Source organism: Oryzias latipes, chromosome 13 (assembly GCF_053564925.1).
Source record: "Oryzias latipes strain Hd-rR chromosome 13, Olatipes_Hd-rR_3.1".
Taxonomy (NCBI): Eukaryota; Metazoa; Chordata; class Actinopteri; order Beloniformes; family Adrianichthyidae; genus Oryzias; species Oryzias latipes.
The window spans coordinates 2,000,948-2,026,543 of NC_136249.1; the positions used below are offsets into that span (position 1 = coordinate 2,000,948).

The 25,596-nt window shown below is 42.2% G+C and overlaps 1 protein-coding gene and 1 long non-coding RNA gene across 2 annotated transcripts in view; one reads left to right on the plus strand and one right to left on the minus strand.

The window, feature by feature from the left end:
* LOC101159373 (calsyntenin-2) overlaps positions 1–25,596 on the minus strand; it is a 404,380-nt gene that overhangs the window by 73,078 nt on the left and 305,706 nt on the right. The window lies entirely within an intron of this gene.
* On the plus strand, positions 21,308–23,448 carry LOC144981385 (uncharacterized). Its single transcript, XR_013647051.1, has 4 exons — positions 21,308–21,441; positions 22,184–22,373; positions 22,453–22,582; positions 22,758–23,448. It is a non-coding gene; the product is annotated as an uncharacterized LOC144981385 (long non-coding RNA).

Below are 25,596 nucleotides of genomic sequence, written 5' to 3' on the forward strand. Positions count from 1 at the left end.
CCAGCTCTCCAGCTCAGTGGCTGAGTGGTTAAAGTGTCCACCCTGTACCCGGAAGGTCATGAGTTCACACCCATGCCGAATCATACCAGAGACTTTAAAACTGAGACCCAATGCTTCCCTTCTTGACACTCAGCATCAAGGGGTTGGATTGGGGGGTTAAACCCCCAAATGGTTCCTGAGCATTGCTTTTCTGCAGCTCACCGCTCCCCCAGAGGAATGGGTCAAATGCAGAGAACAAATTTCACACACCTGGTGTGTGACAGATAGTGGATTTTTTTTTATGTTTTTTTTTTTACATCCTCTCTTTTTTCTTCAATAAAGAGCCTTCAGAATTGCACTTTAAGCCAGCTATCTTGAACATACAAACAATTAATTTTTTCAATTCAGACTTTTAAAACTTGACCTATGAGCTTGTTGATTTTTACACCAACAACTTCTATCCAGAGTCAGTGGGAAATCGTTACCATTCAATATCCAAAAACAGTTCTTACAAAATGAAGGAGGAACAAACTGAGGAGATGTAGGAACTTCAAGATCAAACTGTTAAGAACCACAAAGAAAAGTTTCTGTGTGTCGGTGTGTGGCACTAAACTTTGGAACAGGTTCAGTAATGAGCTCAAACACTGTTCAAACATCCACATATTCAAGATGTATTAAAAAAAACACTCTACGGTAATCTTTTCTGTATAAAGATAAGAGGATTTAAGGATCAACAGGTGTTTGAATAATTCCAAATATATGTGTGAACTTGATTGTGGGGAAACAATTAAAGCTCTTTTAATTACAACCAATGAGTATTACATTGTAATGTGCAATAATGATTACTGAAAAGTTTGAATTACAATCAAAGTTATCGATTTTCTTTACTTGATCTGCAATAATAATCAACGATTATTACATATCGGTTACCTAAAATGTGAATCATTAATGTTTACTGAAAAGATCTAAGAATACTTTGAGACAATATTCAATAAGCATTTTTTTTGGTTACTTGAAAAAAAACCTGCTGCACTTGATCCGATCAGAAACGGATTATGAAAACTATGCAAACTGTAAAATGAAATAACTCAGTAGGGATGGGGTTATTTAAGTTGCTTTTTACCACTATTTTTCGAGCAATACATCAAGCTCTACTCGACTTGGTTAATGATTACTATATCTAATGAATCAAATGCGACTTAAGAGTTTATTTATAGAGTTCATCATGTCTGTGAAGAGTTTGTTAAATCTGTGTATCTTTTTATTATTATTATTATTTTTTTAATTGCATTGTCTACAACTAATGCTTGAAATGAACCCATCCATCCATCCGTCCGTCCGTCCGTCCGTCCGTCCGTCCGTCCGTCCGTCCATCCATCCATCCATCCATCCATCCATCCATCCATCCGCCCATCCTTTATATATGGCTTTCACTAATTGTCCCTCTTTGACTACACTTACATACTTTTATTTAAGAGATTGGCTTTTAAGACATATATACAGTCAGTAGGTTATATATATATATATAATTAATAAATCAAGACTTTTTACAGGAAAATGGAAAACACACTGAGTTGGGTCCAAATCAAGTCAGTTTGTTTCCACAGAGAAGTATAAAATACAAACCCAAAATTTTCTTTTAAAGTAAACAAAAGTTGAAGGCACATCAAAACCAACACAAGTACACAAAATGTCCAGTGTGAGTTTCCCCATGCAGGTCAAAAAGGTGAACACAATCTTACCTACAACTTTCTTTAACAAGACTGTGAGAAACAACTTTGTCTCCTTGGTCAAGATGTCACTTTGTGCACTCTTCACAAAAACAGGCATGCTGCTGCTTACTCCCTTAGAAAAAAAGTACATTTATATTTATAAATATATAACTCTGTCTATCTATCTATCTATCTATCTATCTATCTATCTATCTATCTATCTATCTATCTATCTATCTATCTATCTATCTATCTATCTATCTATCTATCTATCTATCTATCTATCTATCTATCTATCTATCTATCTATCTATCCATCCATCCATCTATCTCGTTTTTCTGCTACTGAAAAATTAGGAGCAAACTTACTGTTATCTAAAAATAATGAAAATAATTGTAAATTGTTATGACTTTTTAAAATTGTGTTTGTTTTAAACCAAAATTTGAAAAATAAATAAATAAAGAGAGTAAAGGTGAACTGCTGGTTTCTGGCACACGCCTGTGTGTCTGTGTGCACCACATGCACTGGTGTTTTTCTGCATCCACAGGAGCAGTGTACTTGAAGGTGACTATAAATTACCGCCCAGCTAAAGTGACTAATTAGAGGAGCAATTATACAAGCGCTCCCGGCAGAGACCAGGAGTCAAACGCTCAATGACCTCTCCACAAGCTGGTAATGGGGCACGCACAAACAGACACATCCAAGGTATACAAGCACACACACACGGTAAAATCTGACAGGTTTCTATCTTTCATGGTAATTGGAGTGAGGCAGATCATGAAGAGCGTCCCACCTTGGTTGCTTTTGAAAAGAGACAAGTGACCCACATGGGAGTTTTTAGTCCTTGTCATTATTTTGTTTTAGTTGATTTGAGCAAACTGCTTTTACTGAAAAAATCCATAAAAGGGAAGTTTAACCCAAACAGTCTAGTGTTTCTATGGACAGTTGTATTTTTTTAAATTTGGATTCTTTAATTGTATGTGAATGGCCAAATGAGTTAATGCGAACAGTAAATAGATCATTTTCTTAAAATTTACACACAAAAAAAATACAGGACCAATGTGCCACTTTATTAGCTCACAACCTACTATATTGTTTTTTGTGTGCAGGAACTCAATTTGATCTGATTTAAGAATGATAAAAGACGAAAAGCTGATGTAGTTGATTTACTTTCCACTATACAAACTAAGAAAAGGATCTGTTACTGATACAATTTTAAAATGCAGGTTTTGTTAAATTTGTCTTTATTTAGGATAGTATTCTTAATTTTTGCACTTGTGTTGTTTTAAAGGAGTATATATTGAAAAGATTCTAGTCATGGTGACAGTGTTTTTCATTAATGTTGTTGCTGTATTTCTTAGATTGAAAACAAAACCCAAACTGTTCAATTTGAAATGAACAGAGGAATAAATAAATAAATAGAAAGAAATTGTAGAATATTTGTGCTCCCTGTGTCTTTGTTCCTTTCATGATATCGTTGCTTTCTATTATCCTGCTCGACTAATATGCAAACATCTCTTAAGGCCACTTCACTTTCAGATGAGAAAGGATCTCTGTGATCTGAGTTGGGTAGAGGAGCAGAAAGAAGTGAGGCTAAGTCTAAATTTGGCACCGGTGGCTCAGCTGTGTGTGCAGCGTGTGACTGGGTTTAAGTGGGATTTGGAAAGAGAAGGGCAAGCTTAGATCTTGAGGACTCAGATCTTAGAGGTCAATTTCAAATGATTCATGCCTTTAGGCTACATAGGAGACAGGAGTCCTGTCTGGGTGCGGGAATGGCAAGTACTGTAATGTCCATGAATGATCTGCCGGCCAAACGACAGGAGATCTCAAACCAGATGTTGATGGAATCACAGAACACGGGTGGATTCATCATGATCATGTGTCTGTCCAGCTGTTGGTTGGCATGCCTATAATAAAATACTTGTCTATAGCCTTGGTCTCAACTGTCCTTACAGGTGGATACAGGCTGTCTGCAGGTAAAAAACTAGTAAAGGCTGTACGGGGCACGCAGGTGATCCCCACAAAATAGCAAGGTCATCGACCACTCAGTGAGCCTGTAGAGCAGAAATGTTCACGCAAATTTTACGGGCATGCTGCGAAGAGCAGGTTATGACCTATACTACACGCAAGGGTAAAGTATTTGTGAAGTACGGGGCGTCAATCATAGCCCACCATATACCATATACGGCCCGCCATAAAGTTTAATCTGGCCCACTCGTGAAGAGTAAAAAATATAGGGATGTTTAAAAAAAAAGTGCCGTTTCACCATTTGCAGTTAAGAAAAGAGAAGATTTACCAACTATTAGCTGGACTGAAAGAACCGTCAGCATTTACTGCAGCCGTGACGTCACTGATGGAGCAGTGACAGATACCTTACTGCAGACAAGTTGGAGCAAACATCCAAACCATTTTCAGATGATGAACATGAAAAAATGCTGAAGGCTGCAGAAGTCTTGAGCCACATTAAGCAGTCGACCTTTGCCAACATGGGTCTGTCAATGATTACAATTACAGATACAACATCTCTGAGGAGACTTGATGAAGGAATCCAGTCATTTATTGTATTTTCAAGTCGCTACTGATGAAATCACCGACATCACCAAATTTGAGAAAGGGAGGTTAACTCCAGATTCTCGTTATGGTCACAAATGTTTGCAAGTTTAATTTAGTTTAAATTTTCATTGTTTTGCACATTTACATGTAAGGTGGGATGTTTCTTTTTTTTTCTCCGTAGCCCCTCTTGAGTTTCTTATCAGGATTGCTTCAGTGTCAGATTTAACACTAGAACGCCCAGGATTTTTCACTCCCCCTGCAGCGTCCAGAGTACGGCCAAATGGCTGGGTGGCTCGAAATGACTAATTCAACAGCCTTCAATTAGCCACCTTTCATTTGTAAATGCAGCACCAACTACCTGATCATCTGGATGAAGACATGTCCTAGCTAACCACATTCTTTACTCAGATCAGGGTGGGGGAGGTTTTTCTGCTTCAAAAGAGCCTCCAAGCTCTGACAAACTTTGACTCCCAGTTTGTCAACTGAAAAACCAAGATGCCTTATTTTTACTACCCTGAGCAGACATTGAAAATGATCCTGGAGCAAGTCAACCCATTTGACTCTGAGGGAGAAGAGATAGTCCTTTAGCTGGACTCAGACTGATATTTCTTTTGATAAGATTTCATGAACATCTTGTTCTCATTTGCTGATTCTAGCAGTTGTCTATCCATTTATTTTCTGTGCCTGCTCATCCTGGTCAGGATCACAGGGGTCTGCTGGAGCACATCCCAGCTAGTCACAAGCAACTGGGGAGGGGTACACCCTGGATGGGTCACCAGTCCATTGCAGGGCCACATAGATGAATAACCAGGCACACTCACATACACACCTATGAAAAATTTAGTCATTTAATTTAACCGCATGTTTCTTGGACTGGGGAGGCAAAGGAGGCCTATTTGACATGTTTTGGAATTTATAGTTTCAACTAGAATTCAACAAAAAACAAACAAAAAAAATAAACAAGTGCAAAAACATATATCTTTACATTGCTGAAGGTTTTCATTGCTCAGATCTCAGAAATCAGATCACAGATGAGGAGATTTCATTGCCATCAGAAAAGAGAGGACGACAGAGAGGAGACACACTGTGCCAACAGAAAAAGCAAAAGATGGCACGATGTGGCATTCAAAAAAAGGTTGGGAGGCCTCTCCATCACAGCACAATTGAATGTTACACTGCTGAGGAAGAGCCAACTGCTTTGGTCAGAAGTACGGTGTCGACTCGCTTACAGAGTTTCCTGTGTTTCCTCACTCTGAACATGCTTGAGACTATTCGGGACTGTGTTGTTCAGCATGAACGTCAGACAGAAGATGACAGCTGGTTCATGGCCCTCCCTGAACTATTGGGGTTCATTGCCATCCTCCTTGTGAGGGGGGGATAAAACTTCCATCCATGCAAAACGCAAAATGCAAGATGGTTGGCGAAAATGGGAAATCCACTGATCTAAAAAAACTATGGTCAGAAACCACTTCAAAGATATCATGCGGCATTTACACTTTGATGTCAAGGGCACGCGCATGGAACAAGTTGGGACTGACAGGTTTCCTGCAATCTCCAATGTTTGTGGGTTTGTTGTTGCCAACTGCATCAAACTTTCAACCAGGCAAAATTCACTGGGAGCTTCCAGAATCAGTAAAAAAAACCTCGCACAGGTACATGCGGGAGCTGAGAAGGCAAAAAAGGAATACCGTGTTTGGTGACAAGCTCCCATACCTGGCAAAGGGAAACGGGCAATATGCCAGGTGAATAGTCAGTACAAGAACAATAATGCCAGAGTGCGCTTTGTTGATTGCTACAAGTATACGATGTGGCAAATGCAGAAAGGACATTTTGGGGCAGTACCAAGTATCCACAGACAAGTAGTGGGTTGAAGATATGACTTTGACCAGATGATTTCTTTGCTTGAACATTTCAGTATTATGTCGGTAAAGAAGTGTCTCTTGTGCATGAACGATAAATCTCGCCAAAAAAAACAAACAAACTGTGGTGACCTCTTACTAGAAGTGACAGAGGTGAGGAGAAAAAGTGAAAACTTCCGCAGCCACTTGGCTTGTGCTTTTTGTATGCCAAAAGAACAACTTAATGGCTGTGCTGTTCATGTGCAAACTATGTTGAAGGCTACTCTTTGGGCATGTCAATTTTAACTAATCCAGCCACTTGGCTGTCCCTTGGACATTGTAGGTAGAAAAGCCAAATGGCTGCCCTACGGACGTTCTAGTGTTAAACTATTCATCTGTATAAAAGTGAATAAACCAATTTAAAGTGACATGCATTTTATTTCTGACCCATTGGCTTCTGTGAATGAATGTGTAATAATAAGTGATTAGGCTACTATGTTAGTTGAGGTATTTTTGCCAACTGAGAAAAAAACAAAACAAAAAACAAATCTGTTATTTTGCTTTTATGTTACTGAGATAAGACGTGCAAGTGCGTGCAATTTCCATTAGCCTTACGAATCGTCACAATTCGCTCACCACACACACAACAATTGTACGTTCCGTTTTCATGGCGTCCCTTAAGGTGCCTGTCAGAGCCTCAAGTGACTAAAGTGACTAAAGTGTGCTCCCCTTAAGATGAAGCTGCCTCCACGATCCTGCACAACCCAAAAACCTGCAGCACACCTCCATACATGGGTGGGGTCGGGGGGCGGCCGGTCTTCACCCGCCTGGTCCTCTCAGGGCGGCCGGGCTTATGGGTATCCTGTCGGCTGTGGGAATGGTCGGGCATATGGCGCTGGGGGTCGGCCGGCTGGGGGGTGGGGGGGTGGGGGGGGGGGTGGGGGTGGGGGGGTTACTGCGTGGCGGCGGGGGTAGGGAGGGTAACCAGTTGATTGTGAGTATGTGTGCGTGAGTGCATGGGTAGGACGGACCTGGGGGCTGGCTCGCTGGGACCCTCTGGGGCTTTCCCTCCCCATCACAGAGAGGGGAGGGCACTGAGAGGGTTGGGGAGGGGGGCTCAGATATTATGGCGGGGGGGGGGGGGGGGTTGTAGTGTGGCTGTTGTAGTGTGGCTGTGGGTGCGTGGCGATCCCTGGGTTGCTAAGGTCGCGTGCCTGGGCTGGCTTGCGGAGACGGGGCGCCGGTCGGGTGGTGGCCGGCTCATGAGTTCCGGGGGCCCTGGCTTCGTCCCTGGCCTTTGTCTCGGTGTCCGGCGCCCGGTGGCCCCCATGGCTGCCGCCTGGTACGGCTAGGCGCTCCTGTCTTGTGGCCTGGGGGCCGGACACTGGGTTCGGTTGTGCCTCTGGGCATTGGGCCCTCTCTGTGCCTGGGTTGCTAAGGTCGCGTGCCTGGGCTGGCTTGCGGAGACGGGGCGCCGGTCGGGTGGTGGCCGGCTCATGAGTTCCGGGGGCCCTGGCTTCGTCCCTGGCCTTTGTCTCGGTGTCCGGCGCCCGGTGGCCCCCATGGCTGCCGCCTGGTACGGCTAGGCGCTCCTGTCTTGTGGCCTGGGGGCCGGACACTGGGTTCGGTTGTGCCTCTGGGCATTGGGCCCTCTCTGTGCCTGGCTGGTGGGGTGGGCGGTCCCCTCCTCCTCCCCTCCCGGGCTGCCTGGGTCCGGATGCTGGGGGGGCTCCTGGCCTGGGGGGCTCTCCTCCCCTCTCCTGGTCTGGCTGGTCTGGCGGGGTAGGATCTGGCTCCCCTTATGAACACACGGTTCACGTCGGCAGCATGCATGTATCTCCACCCCCACATGCACGTGCACACTGCCACACTGCTCCCTGTCTGCTTCATCCCTCCTCCTTACCTACAGTGTATTGATGGACAGATTTTTTTCGCTCATCTTAGTGTCAGAATTTCACATTTGATGTAATATTTGTCTTTCCAGCAGATCTGGTATAATTGTTACAGCTTAAAATAATAACTTATTCAAATCAGTGCTTGTATCCCCCACCTTTTCACCTTTCTTCCTTTTACTCTCTTCCACCCTCCCCTCACATTCTTCCCCTCTCCCTCCCCACACACACTAAATGTAACAAATAAATAAAAAATAATACGACAAAAAGGGGTTTATACAAATCTATACTCTAGTTTCTCGAAGCTATATAACCTCTTTTTGTGATAGTAAAACCTGTCCAACACAAAAAGCCTTCAGCTCTAATCTGTTTGCTCAGCTGTTGGACAGACCAAGTTTAGAAAAAAAAAAAAAAACCTGCAGCAATCGTATGTGTCAACCTTGTATTGATGCACCTAACTAATAGTAAATAGCAAGTAGAGCGCTTTTCTACCTTCTTTGAAGGCTCACAGTGCTTTACAGTCACATTCCCATTCATCTATGCACTCACACATTTACAGACACATTCACACACTGATGGATGCTCCGCTGCCGAACACTGGCGCCAACCTATACCCACCAGGAGCAACGTGGGGCTTCAGTGTCTTTGCCAAGGACACATTGGCACATGGATGAGCAGGGCGGGAACCAAACATTCAATCTTCTAATCAGAGGATGACCACTCTACCTCTGAACCATGACCACCTCTCGGTGATCCTGGTTTATATTTCATAGTGATCATCCATCTCATCACACGTTTTGCGTCTCTACTGCAGTCGTGTGGTCTAGTTCATGCTAAAGTGTCTGGTTTAGCTTCAGACTGTCCGCGAGAACTGGAACAAATAAGGCTGATGGTGGTTTAGAGCACAGAGTGAGGCTCCCTGGATGGAAGGATGGAGGATGGGATTGGCGAGGACTTGGCTAACAGACAGGAAAGAGAAACAGCAGAACACGGTCCCACAGGTTTGAGCTGTCAGGACAAACAAAGCCCAGGTGAAAGCTGTCACAGACCTTTAGCTCACAGGTGGAAGGAGACACGCGGGGTGAAAGACTATCACACCATCCCTGCTACCACTTTACATTCATCACCCGGCTCCTCGAGAACGTCTCAAGTCAGACAACATCACCAACACTTTTACCGCGTGCCAGCTCTCCACCCACCTACCCCACCTACTCCACTGCCTCTCTGTCCTCGTCTCCCCTTTCTGTCACCCATTTTTCTCACTTCTTTCTCCAACAGCAGTGAAGGTCATGGGGGGGTGGGGGGTGTGAACGATAGATCTCTGTTCCAGATTCTGACAGCAACTGTCAATCCATGCAGTACCTGAGCTGTTCAGATGCAGGAGCTTCACCTCGCCAAAGCGGTTCCTCTTTGAATCGATTCGAGTAGGCAGAAAGTCTGGGCAGGAAAGTTTGGGCAGTGCTATTTTGTGAGAAAGTAAGACAAATTGGATGAGGGGAAAAAAACAAGGCTAAAGGGTGAGGAGGCGACACTCACGGATTCGGTGAGCGTTGTCCAGGTTAACATGATGAACGGCAGACAGCAGTGCTCTGACACTGCCTTTCACACCAACACACTTCATGACACAAGCCCCATGCAGCCGTGCACGTGCCACTCAGACGTGCACTGCTGCAGCCTCCATGTTTTGTAACCAAAACCCCTTTTTATATACTGTATACGGCTTTGCAGGGAGGTTCCTTCAACACCTTCTGCTCTCACAGCAGGCCCACCGAGATTCCACACAGACTGAAGCCTCACTAACGCTCAATAGTATTGACTTATGATCAGCAGTAATGAGTCTGGAAAGACTTGTAAAATCGCCTCATGCTTAAGTAGTATTGACCGGTCTAGCAATGAGTTCACACAGAACAAGCAAATGTAGGATAAATTTGGAGATCAGCTTTGGAAAAAGTGGAGGAAAACATGCTGAGAGCTGTGAAGCTCTGGAAGTAGAAGGCTGTCTGGGGCTGTTCTTTTTTTTTTTTAATCGCTTGAATTTTATAAGAAGCAACCAGAAAAAAAATGAAAGAAATCTGATTACTTACTTTTGATTAGAACAAATCTAAAATTGGAAACATGATTAAAAGTTCTTGGAAAAAACCCTGTGGTTGTTAAAATGTTCTGTTTTTCTAATCACGGGAAGACAAAAAAGATGCCAAAACATGGGTTTATAGAACTTGAAGGGGTTATAGAAATATGTATGAAACTAGAATAGCATCCAAAATCAGATAGGGAAGTGCAAAGTTCTGGTCTGTTAGGTTTCGGTCAGGAAGAGCCTTTGGCGGAAATTTTTATAAGAAGTCGAGAATTAAGATCTTAAGGTTGAGAAACCTAAACGAATAGATCGATCTTTCAGTTTGTTATTTGATCTATTCTTTAAGAATGCATTCATACTTAATTCAATGACTTTTGAATGTTCGTGAATACATAAAGTGAATAAAGAACCAATAAACATATGGGCACAACTTTAACTTGCAGTCATTAAGACTACTTTTTCTTTGCCAAACATCAGTGGTCCATAACAAATTTATTGAAGACAACACTTTCACGGACTGGCCCACACGAGGTCAAAGGGGGAGTCGGATTTTCCTTTAACTTCTGATTTTGGGACATTAATAAACTTTAAAATGGCCTGTAAATCTAGATCAAAGATGTTGATTTGCTGGAAATGTTTCCGATTTGTGAAAATCAAATGACAACTCCTGGTTTTGTCAGTGAAGAAACAGGAGAAACCTGAATTTAACAGAGTCTTTTCTCTGCAAAGGAGCTTTTCAAAGTCGTCCATTTTATGTTAACCATTTAACACCAGAGCTTTAGCTCCAGTGTTGACATTCTTTCGACTACCGTTACTTTTCAACCGTTAACGCAGCTAACATGATTCCAGCATATTCCTAAATGGAGGAAAACAGCCTGGCGCTGATATGCAACACTTACCAGTATTGAGGTACTTATGCAATCAATTAATCAGCGGATTCTGTTGCGGAGAAAAGCAGCCATGAGACATTGTGAATCACTTTACGTTAGTAATGTGCATCATGATGGAACAAAGCCGACAAGAAAAGCTGCTTTTTCCAGGTTAGGATGAGCCGATTGACATTGATCGTGCAGAAGAAATTAGCTGTCAGACAGCATTTGTTATTGAGGCTTCACCAGCAACATCTCCGGTGTTGACGGGTAAACTTTGTTTGGAGGTTTCCATTTAGTGGTTGGAGCAGCCACTTATAGAAGGTAGGCCTAGCTGATGGTTTTTAGGTCACGTGACCAAAGAACGAGTCCTCAGCTCAACATTTTTCCGAAACATCCTTCCTGACATTTTTTTAAAAACACCCCCACATTACCAGGTCTGTATTTCTGTCAATATGCCAATGACCATCAAAACTTTAAAAGCTTCTCATAAATATTTAAGTTTTATCAAATTACCGGCGGTTTTTTACTATACCAATCTTTGACATGTGTTGATGTCCTAAAACTGGAGCAACAAGAAACTCAATCACAAAAAATGCATTTAAAATGATATCAAGTACTCCAGGTGTGTTGGATATTGCTTCATAAGCCTGGAATGAGGCACATGTTATACTTTCTGGGTACAAAGGGGGTTGTAATACCTAAACCAAAGTAATACTTGCCCTGAATGAAATTCGACTTAGGATCTACTTTTACTTTTACTTGGTTTGGTCCTCACACACTTCCAAAAATGAGTTAATCCATAAAGATGCAGCTCCAAACATGAAGGTCCTCATCATGGATAACACATGCTGCACACCCCTGTGCACCATTATATCAATGCACACCCAGCTATGTTCCAGGCAGATTCTCACTGACACTCTGTCATGCACACAGTAGTCAAAGCTATTTCCCCTCCGTCCTGCCATTTAGAGGCCTCTCCAGCACTCTTTCCACCTACTGAAGACCTACAGTACTTCCTACTCTCATAAAAGGGAGGCAATAACATCCTGGGTTGGTGGGTTGTGATATAAATAAAAATGATGGAAATGCATGAATGTGGCTCATGGAATGCTTTTCAGTCCTAATGGCTGATTTCATTTGCGATGGGGACTGTGCTTGCAAAAGTAAAAGGACGCCTATGTAGATATGAGAAGGCTGATCATGAGGAATGAGTCATTTGCCAGTAAGAGGGTCACAGTGTCAGAGCGGCCATCACCCGATTACACTGATTAAAATGTTATTTTGCATTTTATTTTGTCAGCTTCCATGCTGTGAGTTGTGGTCGTACCAGGCAGGTTTGACGCCTACTCATTAGTATATTTTTTTAAATGTTTGTTTATAAAGTAAGAGGTACACTGTATTTAAAGTCGACTACACACCCAGCAACACATACAGCAAAGCAGAAATTTCAAAGAATCATTTGCCTTATCGCATTGAAAGCAGACCAGGGTTCATCTATTTTAATAATTATGCTTGTCTGGTGAGTAAAAAACTCAAAAACTACAGCATGTTAACTCTTAAATCCTTCCTGTGTGTCATACTTTAGTCACAACTGCCCTTATGGGTGGACACAGGCTGTCTGTGGACGAAAAATCGACAAATCTGTATGGGGCACGCAGGCGTAGTGAACACTTATACAACACGCATAGGGGGAAGTAGGTGAGATGCAGGCATGTCATACGGTTTCTTCATTTTTTCAACCATGTTGCTCTGCGTAGGAAGCCTATAGAGCTGTGTTCACAGCGAACGCCATTTCTGTGTCGTTTCAATTCCCAGTTTCAATGTTAGGTCAATGTGGAGACGCAATAAGAGGTCCTGCTGCAAAATATGAGCGTCAGTCTGGCGTGATGAGAGTTCAAATATCTACACTTTGGCAAAGAGGATGCAACCAATCAGGAACTCAGCTGTGGCCTGTGACGTGTTAACCCTTGTTCTATCCTAGGCACTTTAACATTGGGAGTAGGGTCATCTAGACCCACTAGACAGTGCTCTGAACCTTTTTTCTTCAATTATTTGTGATCTTCACTGGTGTCCATGGATTACATGAAATCTTTCCACCTTTATCCACCTTTGTCACGGTAGGGAGAACACGTCAATGGAAGGGGGGGGTCATCTAAGATAGCACAAGGGTTAATAACGTGATCAGCAGGTGGAATGAATCCAATGAGTCCAACATGAATGTGAATCTGAAAAAAAAAGACGGTCTGAATGATTTGATCATTGCTGAAAATACCTAAAAGGTGTTACTGCAAACACAGCTGTCAGAGTGAGATGCTTTTGGAAGATGAAGCTCCAGTACAACCTGAATCGAAATCAAAATACTGAGCAGTAGACGGCAATGTCCAAAGGGTCCATGCATTTTTCAACCCAGCAACTATGATTCATCATCCATCTTCTAAGCCGTTTTGTCCCAGGGCTGCTGGAGCCTATCCCAGCCAATCATGGGTGAAGGCAGGGGACATCCTGGACAGGTCGCTGGTCTGTCACAGGGCCACAATCACACACCCATGCACTCTCATTCACACCTAGGGACAATTTAGGGTAACCAATGAACCTATGAAGCAGGTTTTTGGACGGTGGGAAGAAGCTGGAGAAAACCCATGCATGCACAGGAGAACACGCTAACTCCACACGGAGAGGTACCCCACTGGTGTTTCACGGGGCAGCTGCAACCGGGACCCCCCAAACACCCACACAGTACAGCAGATAGAGAAAGACAGCCTGCCGGGCAACCACATCCACCACCCCGGGCAGGGCCAGCGGGACCGCCAAAGCGGCCCCCAACGCCAGAAAGCAGGGGGGCGCAGGGGGGAGAGAGTGCAAGCCCCAGCCAGACCCGTTGAGCAGCCTCCCCACCGTGCCCAACAAGGGGCACCCCCAGCCCCAGGCAGCCACCCTGCCCAGGAGGAGGACGCCCAAGAGGAGCGATGAGTCCCCAAGGGGTGTTATAAATGTGGCCTGACCAGGCTCACCCGCAGTTGGAAAATATAAAAAAGGCCGGCCCCCAGGGGCCAGGACCAGAACCCACACCACCGGGACACGGACACCCCCTGACTCAGATGTGATATGATCCCCGGCCACCGGTCTTGCCAGTGAGCTCAGGGATTCCCTCTCCCTGTGTGGAGAGAGGGCCGCTGGGCCCAGGAAGCCAGCACCCCAGGGACAGGGCTGCCGTGACAGAGGTTCCCTCCGCCAGGGATGGGGCGGGGGACAGAAGATCAGAAGTCCCTCTTCCTTGTGTGATGTATGTGTGTTAGTGAGTGTGTGTGTTGGAGTGTGTATTTGTGATGTAAAGGGGGTGTGTGTACTAAAGGGTGTGGTTAAAATTGGCGAAAGGGGAGGGGGCAATGAGAGGACATCTACTGCTTGCTGGCCCCTACCAAGGGTCCTAGATGTCTAAAGTGCAATTAAAACCGAGAGGGGGGGCACGTTCCATACAGCAACCATGGGAGGGGGGCCACTGCCAAGAAGCTCCTCCCCCCCATGTGCTTCGCTGGCTGACCCCCATCACCCTCATCCTAATAAATGGTTATATGAGGAAGAGGGTCGGGGACAGCTGGAGGACTGACCCCGGTGGTAAATCAACCATCCCCCCCACCCCCCCCAGCATTGGGCCCAGGCCTCCCCAGCCGTGAGGCAAGAGTGCTAACCACTGCTCCACCATGCAGCCCAAAACCAGCAAATATGAGATAGTCCTAATTAAGTATCTCAAAAAAATAAAAGATAAGTGAATTAAACGTTTTTCTTATGTTATCTTAGCTTTATTTTTCTCATTTTGACTTTCTTTGATCATTTTCTGTTTTTCTACAAAGACAAGACACCTGGTATTAGTTTCACAATCACCAAGGAAAATAGAGCAGGAATACATTTTTGGAGTCAGTCTAGGCATGTCATGTTTAGTTATTGTTAATTAATTAGTTTTTAAATGTTATAATCATGCTTAAGTTTAGCTTTTAACCCAAATAACACCCCAAAACCGTATCTCAACGACCATTTACACAATCAAAGTGAATCCACTCATTCTAACGCGGAGAAAACGGCTCTTCACATTGGCTTTTTTTTTTAATTCAAATTTATTTTACCAGGACGTCCCATTGAGATATGATTTCTTTTTCAAGGGAGACCCGGGCTGAAAGGCATCATCGCATCACTTTTCATATGAAATGCATTACTGACGCAAAATATAGCAAAGCAGTGCTAGGCAGCCTTGTCAACACTGAGGCTAAAGCTCTGGTTGAGTTGAGTTTCTACCATGTCTTTTGCTCCTCCTTTACCATCAGACAGTCTTGACGTGCATGAGAGCGTTTAGTGTTCTTTTTTCTGTTTGTTTTTTAATCTACACAAAGGATCAAATGGAACATATGCTGTTGTTTGAGGTTTTATTTTTCCAACAATCAGATGATCAGATAGTTGGACATGTGTGCATACACAAGAGCCTCTTTGTTAACGTGTTTTTCATCTTTGTATCTCTGCAAACTATTTAGTGAGCGTGTGTTTCATAGCAAATCTCCAGAGCAGATTGTGTTTGAGTCTTATCAGAGTGATGGCTGTTGTTTATTCCCTCCAGCTACTTTCCCAATATGTTATAAATATTTACATCTCTCTGTCCTGGTAGCCTGATATGTCTTTCTGGCACTTCTTTCGTTCCCTCCATCCTTCTAACCAGCAATTTTTCTTCTTTAATCTTTGTCCCCTGGGGTGTTTCTAACCACAAACTAGCTTTTTTTTCTCTCCTTTTCATTGTTTCTTTCTTCCCCTGTCCTCTGTCTGTGCTCCCCATCTCTGTGTGGTTATCGATTCTGGCTGTCAATAAGCTCCTTAACCTGAATACAAACAAGGCCATCTACATGGCTGCCAGTCAGCGGGGAAAAAAGCCACTTTTCTAGTGTGACTGTGTTTGAGTGAGAATCAAAGAAAGTCTAGAGACTTTGGTGACAGCTGTACTTCAGAGGGATCTAAAGATCTTAATGTTATACTCATGGACCGGTGCAGATCGTCCTGCACAACAGCGCAGGTGCAACAGTATGTGTTCCCAGGGTGGTGAGGACAGCTTTGACATCACAGTGCAAAAAACCCCTACCCTGAAGAAAGACTATGCCCCCAAACACACAGAGTCTAATGCCTTAGTCCCAACTGCCCTTATGGGTGGATATGGGCTGTTTGTGGGTGGGAAAACCTGTGCGAGGCACGCAGGTTGCCCACAGGAAATTTTACACTGCTGGGTAAGCCTGTAGAGGATTGCATGTCCAAAGTCCAGCCCGACCCGCAAGCTCATGCTATAAAATCAATAATCTGAATAATAGGGGATGAAACGTAACATTTGATCATTTTATCATTGCTAGGCATCAGTTGTATATGTCCATACCATAGACATCAAGAGGTGGACAGTCGAACCATTTTTTCAATCTTTCAAGGTTTGCCTCTACAGCAGCAACTTTTCATATGAACCGAGATTTAATGTCGACCAATTTTTATTTTCCAGACAAACTTTTTCTTTATTTTATCTCTAGTCTTTAACCCTTGTATTATCCTCAGATATTACTGACACATTTTACCCTTGGGGTCAATCTGACCCCAGGGATATTTGCCTCCAGAAAAGGATTTACATAAAATTGTCAACCATAAAATGTTTTTTGTTGAATACATCAATAACCCCTTGATAATGAAACAGATCAGTGAGTTGACCTTTTCTCTAGCGCCACCATCAGGCCAACTTTTAAGTTAAAATTAATGTATCTAGAAAAGTTTTCATACAAATCTCCAAAAACTTACTGACAACATTAATGACCACAGTGAGTATGAACCCTTTTGGTTTTGGTGATGAGATGACCTTTGCTGTAGCGCCACCATTAGGTTAAACTTTTAGAGTTAGTGAAACTTGAAAATGTTTCATCCAAATCTTTTCTTATTTGGGGTGCAAAGTCATGACTCTTACAGAGTGAAGCATATTGACTGATGTTATATGATATAAACATATGAGGGAAAGGGAGGTCAAATTGACCCCAAAGGATCACCAATGTATGCAATATGTGTTTAGCACATTGAAAAGAAATATCATCATGATAATAATATTTTTCTTAATCAGTTGTCCCATCAAATTAGGAAAAGTCATGAAATACGAAGTAAAAACAAAAAAATTAAACTATTATTTTGTGAATGACAAACATTGAATTGGGGTCAAATTGACCCCAAGGATAATGTGTGGGTTAAATGTGGACTTCACACTCATTTCAATTCAAATGTATAAAATGCCACTGCAACAAAAATGTTCATTAAACTGTTAATTTGCATTTAGTTTCATTAAAATTGTTCAAGAATGCCGGCTTAATGGCCAGCTCTCACACAGTTACAACTCGCCAAATCTGGCCCTCTTTGCAAAACGTTTGGACCCCCTTACCATGGAGCAAAAATGTTTTTATATGCATTTCTTTCTACAGGCATTCTGCTGGCAACAGGTTGTAACAAACACCTACACAACACTTAAGGGACAGTAAGACACAGGCGTGCTCCTTGTGTGCTGCTTGTCTGGCTGTTAGAGATTAGACAATTAGAGCTTAGTTTGTGTCGACATTCTACTGGCATCTTATGAGCACTTACTTATCACGTGCACACCGTGTGCATGCTGCATTTTGTGTGGGGTCAGTAAGGAGCCAGTGCAAGCACGTTCCCAACGATTGGATTGCTGTGTAAAGGCCATCGTATGACAGCATCATCTGTACCTCATAAGTGTGTGTAACTTACATTATTCTTACAAATACTTTTGAGACAATGGTACGTTCCATTTTCATGGTGTCCCTTAAGGTGGCTGCACAAGACAATTGCAAGACACACTTGTGCTCCTTTTAAGATGCAGTTCCTCCAGTCTGCAACTCCTTACAAGTCCGGACAACCCAAAAACCTGCAGCTCCCATCCGGGTCAAACCCCGTAATGCCGGATTTCCTCTGGTCCGTCTGTTGTGCATCTCCACCGCTTTGTGTTGACACAAAAAAGTAGCACGTTCGTTAATCAATCAGAACGTTTACATCGCCTCTGTCATGTCTGTTTCTGACGTCCGTCCTTCTGCACCGCAACGCAAGTTTTACATTGGACTTCTATTTCCAGTCCGTCTACACCTCAATTTAGTATCAGTTGGTCCGGGTTTTTAAAAATAAAACCTTATGTTACACTCAAGGGGACGTGCCAGCATGACAATGCATGTTAACATCATCGACCATTCTCGCCATGGACGATATAAGTTTAACTATTGAAGTACAAAAATATGACATCATGTATGACACAAAACATGCATCTCACAAGGACTCAGTGAGGGAGGAGAGGGCAAGGACCCTGACTGCTTAAGTTTTGGATAACGTATTGGCCCGGGGAGTCAGGACACACCACTCCTCCGGGGGAAGCAGTAGATGCAATGTTAACTTGCTGGCGTTCGTGAAGCCGACTCCCCACGTAACACAAGGGAGACGTACACCGTGACGGACCTTTGTAAATGTGGCGTAAGGGTGCATGTGCTAAGGCATTACAAACAGAAGAGTGGATGTTGTGTTGGAGCATAGGGACTTTGGTGGAGGGGTGAAACAGGAGCTGGGACTGAAGCTGTGTGTAAGGAGACTCTACAGGGATGCTAGACAATGAGGGAAACTCTTTAAAAAATGGGGGTGCGTGCATGTGTTTGGGTGCAGGTTGTTGCAGCAGAGCTCTAAATTTAGCAAGCCCTTTAGTAGTAGTCGTCTATCATTCAACGTGGCCCCTCCCCATGGGGAGACAAATGCTGAGGGTGAGTGCGCCTGCCTCACGTAGAAAAGGTAAAACAGCAACACATCCACGGTACTCTGTCTCCTTCATTCTCAACATCTGTTCTGTCCAGAACAGACCACACAATGTGAACACAACTGTAACACAAACGGATCAAATCTGAGTGTGCATTATGTTTAAAACATTAAACCATTAGATTTTTAGATTTGTCACTCAGTGCAAAATGTTCATTTTGTCCATTAGGCATAATCAAAGTCAGCGTGAATTACTGCAAAAATATGATATTTGTCAAATTTTCAATTCTGCATAAATACGGTGTCAGAAAAATTTCAAAATCAATATAGATCAATAAGCTGCACAATGATGGGAAAATTGCAGACCTAATGGTGGTCCAGAGGAGCAGCATCAACACAGCAGACAATAGAGAACAATGTTCATTACCAAAGATTCTGTTTAAAGAGGGCTGTGTGGAAACTTTCGAGGCACAAATAAGCAGACGAACTGCAGTCTTTAGAGGGTCTGGAAACAAAAGCTCTGTACGGATTTGGGGGAGAGTCATGAACAAGCTGCTGCTGGAGTCGGTGCTTCAAGGGGTAACCAGGTGCAGACAAATCAGGGACATGGACATTAAATGTTGCATTGATTTTGTCCTCTTGGACAAGAGACAAAGTCAGAGGACAAAAATGAACAAGAGCATTGCTTTGTTGAGCAAACTCGTCATTTTTATGAAGTCTAGATTTGTTTTTCTTATTAAGTCGAAAAAAAGGGGCATATCTAAGCTTAAGTTCAACAATACAATGAGGCTTCAGAACTCTTCATGCTTTCGTTTATGAAGGAGCTGATTTGATAGACTGAAAAAAAAAGTCCCAACTCCTGCTTTAGGGACCATAGCGTCCCTGTGATTGGCCATTAAACTCACATGAACCTCATTGTAAACACCAGCTGTTTACATCGAGGCAGGAATGGCGCAGACCGCCCCCCCATTTTAGTATAGTTTTCAATGAAATTTAACATGAAAATTTCAAAAAGCTTTTAGATTTGAAGTTTTTGGTTTTAAACAAACACATCATACCTTTTTGTGAACAATAAAATAAATCCTGACTTCATCAGCGCCGTTGCTTATAGGTGAAGTTGCAGGTTTTAATTTATAGCTTTACTTTGTATGTTGGCCTTACAATCACTTTGAAAAAGAAAACCCATCATGCCTGGCACAACAAAACGACCTTTCCTCATTTGCATATTACTTTAAGCCGGCTGTGCATGCTGTTTTTTAAGCTCAAAGCACTGCATGAAGGGTTTTGTGATGGTTAGATGGAAAGCTGCTGCAGGATCCATGTAGCTGTGGTGACACAGACTCTCAGTTTCTGTCTGAATCCGATCCGCTAATGTCCATGGCTTACCGCCTCAGTTTACAGAAAGATTAGACCTGCTTTTGTTTTACAGGAGCTCCCCAAACGCGCTGAAATTCAGCAACAAGGACTTTTTAAAGACACTGAACAGCAGCACATCTGCTGTTTCCAAAACACCAGATGCTCTGCATTCAAACAGCACTCAGGACAATCCAGTCTGGTCAACACGCCTGGACACAAGCAAACGGCCAGTGAAAATAAAGCCAAGCTGTTTGCAAAAGTAAAGAAATAAATCTGTTATTGACACGGTGGTGTAAATATGCACTTTTTTGTTGATTTTGACCAACCAATTAGGATTATTCTACAATGTCCTTGTAAGTTGTTTCTTTTTGGACGGTGAGCTTCATTCAGTTTGGGCGCCATGGGTGAGACCCTTCGGGCTACTGCCTAACTGTGCAGCCACAAAACTAGCAGGTGAATGTGCTTTGGTGAAATCTTTGCTTATCCCTGATGAGTGCCACCAACAGATTCTGTGATCACACTGTTTAGGCATTCTACGCCTTTTTCCTGTTATTGCAAACGTTCAGTTGAAAAGCGCCCTGAGGACAGGAGTCTTAGTCATCTGCACCTTCTGGTTCATGAAAAAAAAAATAATCACAGAAAAAAATAATAAAATCCCAACTGGAGTGCAAACATTTCCCCCTTTGCTGCAGGAATGGATTGATACGATACAATATTATGAGGTGCCGTGTAGGACATTATTCAGAATTAGCATTCACATACACATGTGAAATCTCTCACACACACTAGTGAAATGCTTGTATACATACAACTGAAAATGTATTCATTCACATACACATGTGAAATCTCTCACATACACATGTGAAATCTCTCACATACACATGTGAAATGCTCTCACACACACTACTGAAAATGCTCTCACATACACATGTGAAATGCTCTCACACACACTACTGAAAATGCTCTCACATACACATGTGAAATGCTCTCACACACACTACTGAAATCCTCTCACACACACTACTGAAATCCTCTCACACACACTACTGAAATCCTCTCACACACACTACTGAAATCCTCTCACACACACTACTGAAATCCTCTCACACACACTACTGAAATCCTCTCACATACACATGTGAAAATCCTCTCACATACACATGTGAAAATCCTCTCACATACACATGTGAAAATCCTCTCACATACACATGTGAAAATGCTCTCACACACACTACTGAAATTTTCGACAGAAACGGAAGGCATTTCAGTAGAAACGGAAGTTGGCTGATTATCGCGAGATAATCATTCGTCTGAATCATTCGAAAATGGCAGCCGGTTGCGCAAGGAAAACCACCGAAACGTGTAAGTATATTAAAAAATATCCAGTATCTGTTGTAAAATATATTTGTAAATACTTAGGATGATGTGTTTAATATGTTATATTCCTCAATCAACAACCTAGATTGTTTTGAAGCTCATCAATTTCAGTAATGCTAAAGCTAACGCTAACGCGAATTAGCGCCGAAGGCTAAAAACAAACGCTAGATATTACATCAAAAAGCAGTGACTTCTAACCGTAGTCACAAGTTATTAACACATGTTTTAAATGTGTTCATATATGTAGGGACAGACGAGGATGAGGAAAATCCGATCCATTTGCGGATGGAGAAAGATAGCCTGTTTGTTTTCAAGCTAGCTCGTGCCAGATGGGTAAATCTGATATGTCTCTACCGTAGAGACATATCAGATTTGACTTCATTTTAATAAACGGTTAATCGTTGTCGAACTGGGTTAAAGGTTTATGTTAAAGACCCAGAAGAGAGAGGAGGAAAGGGTTAGAAGGGAGGAACAGCGACAGGAGAGTCTGTTAAGTTTACTTGAGTTGAAATTATTGTTCTAAAATGTAATGCAGCCATTGTTTTTCCAATTTGTTTAATAAATGTATGAACAAAAATGAATAATTTACATGTATTATTTAAATCTGAGCTATTTTTAACAATCTTAAAAGGATTTTCATATAAATATCAGATGTACATATTTAGAATTTCGTTTTATATGTTAATATTTATTTTTATACATGTTAACAATAATCCTGGTCTTCTAGAGTCATGTGTGTCACAGTTGGAGCTGAAAGGAAAGCAAAGATTTGTCCTTGCAGACAGACGTGACTCTGCTCGTCCTGCATGTTCCTGGTGTTGTCCTGCTGTGGCTCAACATCTGTGGCTAAGCAGTCGCCTTTGCTGATGCACAGAATGTGCAGAATTGAACTGCAGGCAATGATTTTCATTGCAAAGGTTGGTTTTACTTCCAGTGCCCTCAGAAATATTGCTCTCCTCCTCATCTTTATCATGCCAAATGCTCTCTTCACAACAGAGCGTGTTCTGGAGTGGTTCTGGTTGTAACTGCCTCAATGGCATTCCTCATGGGTTCCCTGTAGGGTGTCAGCAGCATGATGGGATGTGCAATGCAGGGATACCCACCATCACCCAAAAGGATCCTTCAGGTGGGTTTGTTTGATTTACATAAATTGGGCTTTTACGTAGAACCTGTGAATCATGGATTGATCCTGGATTCTCAACAAAAATATCTATAAATTTGGCATTAGAGTCACATACAGCATGCATTTTAATGGAATAAAAAAGCTTCCTGTTAAAATAACAAGCTGCATTATCTTTTAGGGCCTTTATTCTTATGTGGCAGCCATCAATGCTCCTTGTGACCCTTTGGAAGGAGAAAGACCAAGCGAGCTGCTAAAATCCAGAGGCGACTTATGGTAGTTCATTCCCACTGGGAAGCTGGGTGACCCTGCTCATCAGCTGGAGGATGCGGTCTGCCGTCCTGTGGACAACATCGCTCACGGTGGACCGTGTCATGTCAAAGACTCTGGCTACCACACTGTAAGATGTGCGACACGCCAGCCAGAAAAGAAACACCAGGACGTCAGTCTCCTGTGACCCCCCAGAGTGTGAGGAACCCGAAGCTGATGCTTCAGGACCATCGACCCAGATGCTCGATGGTCCTGCGGGTCAACCGAAAATCCAGTCTTGTGTCGGACTGACCGTCAGCGTAAAGGGCCAGGACAGACACCTTTGTGTTGGTAAAGCAGTAGAGACGTGGAAGACCCTGGAAAATGCAACATTAATTATTTCATTGAGGAAATTAAATCACATTTTTTTAATGTTTCTATTTATTTTGATGTCTTACATTTTAGATTATGAAGTATTTATTAATTCTGGAAAATCTCGTGGTTTTTATTTGGCTGGGTTTTTGGATTTTCATTTAAACTTTTAAAAATGAAAGTTTTTGTTTTGTTTTTGTTTAAAACAAGTGATATGGTTTGACTCTGAATAAAAAATTCTAAACTTTGAACTCACAAGTGTTTCATGTAATTGGACTACACAACTCACTTGAAAAAGAATGTTAAACTCTTACCCAGCAGACTGTGTAACCTTGAGCATGATTAGTAACAAAGTTTAAGTTAAAGTTTAGGTTTAACTAAAAAAAAAGCTTTAAGTTTAACTCACAAGTTATTCTGTCTGGTCAGGGCATCCAGAGGAAATCTTCTGAGATGTCTGCTTGTCCTTGCCGTCCTGTGATGCTGCATATCTGCTCGTTTTCAGTTTGATCTCACGAAAAACGGTTGAATTATTGCCAGGAACACGGACAGATTCATTTTCAAAGCCATTTTCAGTAAGGTGTAAGAAAACTACAGAAAAAAATGCCTCCTTGCAAGAGCCCGTTAATCGTTCAGCGGCACAAAAACAAAATAAATATTGGCATGAAAAAATAACTTGGGGGTTTATTTATGAACAAATACATTAAATCAACACCAAAGTGTTTGTAATTTAATTATTTATAAATCAGTCACGTTTTCCATGATCAGAACACAGCAGATTCATAAATAGTCTCTGTAAAATGTTCATATTTATTATGTTTTTACTCTGACAAATAAGTGTCATTCTCCGCGTTAAATAGGAGTAGTTCGCCTCCAGACCAGGTGGTGGCGGTAATGCGCCACTTTGTTTCCGTGTCAAGCGCGTTATGAACAACACCCAAAAGAAAAAAGTACTGAGCACGGGTGTCTGAATTGCTTTTAAATTCAGAGAACTATATAGAACTATATAGTTCTGCACTATATAGGGTTTTAGTAGTTAGGGATCAGGGCAGGAATTCGGACACAGGTTCATTTCCACTGAAATGCCTTCAGTCGAGCAACTTCGTTTCTAACAATAAAGTAAAAAAAAAAAACGTTGTTTCTACTGAAATGCCTTCCGTTTTTATTGAAATTTTCACATGTGTATGTGAGAGGATTTTGGATAGTGTGTGTGAGAGCATTTTCACATGTGTATGTGAGAGCATTTTCACATGTGTATGTGAGAGCATTTTCAGTATTGTGTGTGAGAGCATTTTCAGTAGTGTGTGTGAGAGCATTTTCAGTAGTGTGTGTGAGAGCATTTTCAGTAGTGTGTGTGAGAGCATTTTCAGTAGTGTGTGTGAGAGCATTTTCAGTAGTGTGTGTGAGAGCATTTCACATGTGTATGTGAGAGCATTTTCACATGTGTATGTGAGAGCATTTTCAGTAGTGTGTGTGAGAGCATTTTCAGTAGTGTGTGTGAGAGCATTTTCAGTAGTGTGTGTGAGAGCATTTTCAGTAGTGTGTGTGAGAGCATTTCACATGTGTATGTGAGAGCATTTTCAGTAGTGTGTGTGAGAGCATTTCACATGTGTATGTGAGAGATTTCACATGTGTATGTGAGAGATTTCACATGTGTATGTGAATGAATACATTTTCAGTTGTATGTATACAAGCATTTCACTAGTGTGTGTGAGAGATTTCACATGTGTATGTGAATGCTAATTCTGAATAATGTCCTACACGGCACCTCATACAATATTGTCTCTGATTCAATTTCATATTTCCCACTGCTGTCCACATATGAAATCAGTGTGAACCCCTCAAGCATTTGCTTGTTTCTTCTTCTGTTTTATAAGAAGGGAGCTTTCTGTAATGATGTTCTTTCCACGTTCAATTTGGACTCCAGCTGCAAACATCATTTAGATCTCAATTATCCCAGTTGTTTTTTTTTGTCTAGCTGACAGGCTTAAGGTGACCTGTCAATGGTTTTCCCCTTTCTTACTAAAATTCCTGTAACCTGTCAGATTGTGATACAACAGCTTCAGTTTTATTCTCTGTATTAAGCACAGCTTCAAAGTTTCTATAGAAAGTATTTTAGGAGTAAAAGCTCACTTGATTTAACACCTCCAAACTGGAAATTTAGAAATTGGGATTTTAAAATCTTGGACATTCCCAACTTTGAATTTGAATTATTTTTTTTCTGCTTGACCACCGGTGACACAGAATTTTTGATTTAATATATTCAATAAAATGTACTGAGTTTAAGTAATTCCTGGTGTAATTGCATCTTAAATAGTAGAACTCAATTTCCACATTCTAGACCAGGGCTGCACACACTTTTTTGGCATGTGAGATGAGAATGTCTTAAAAATCTTCCTATT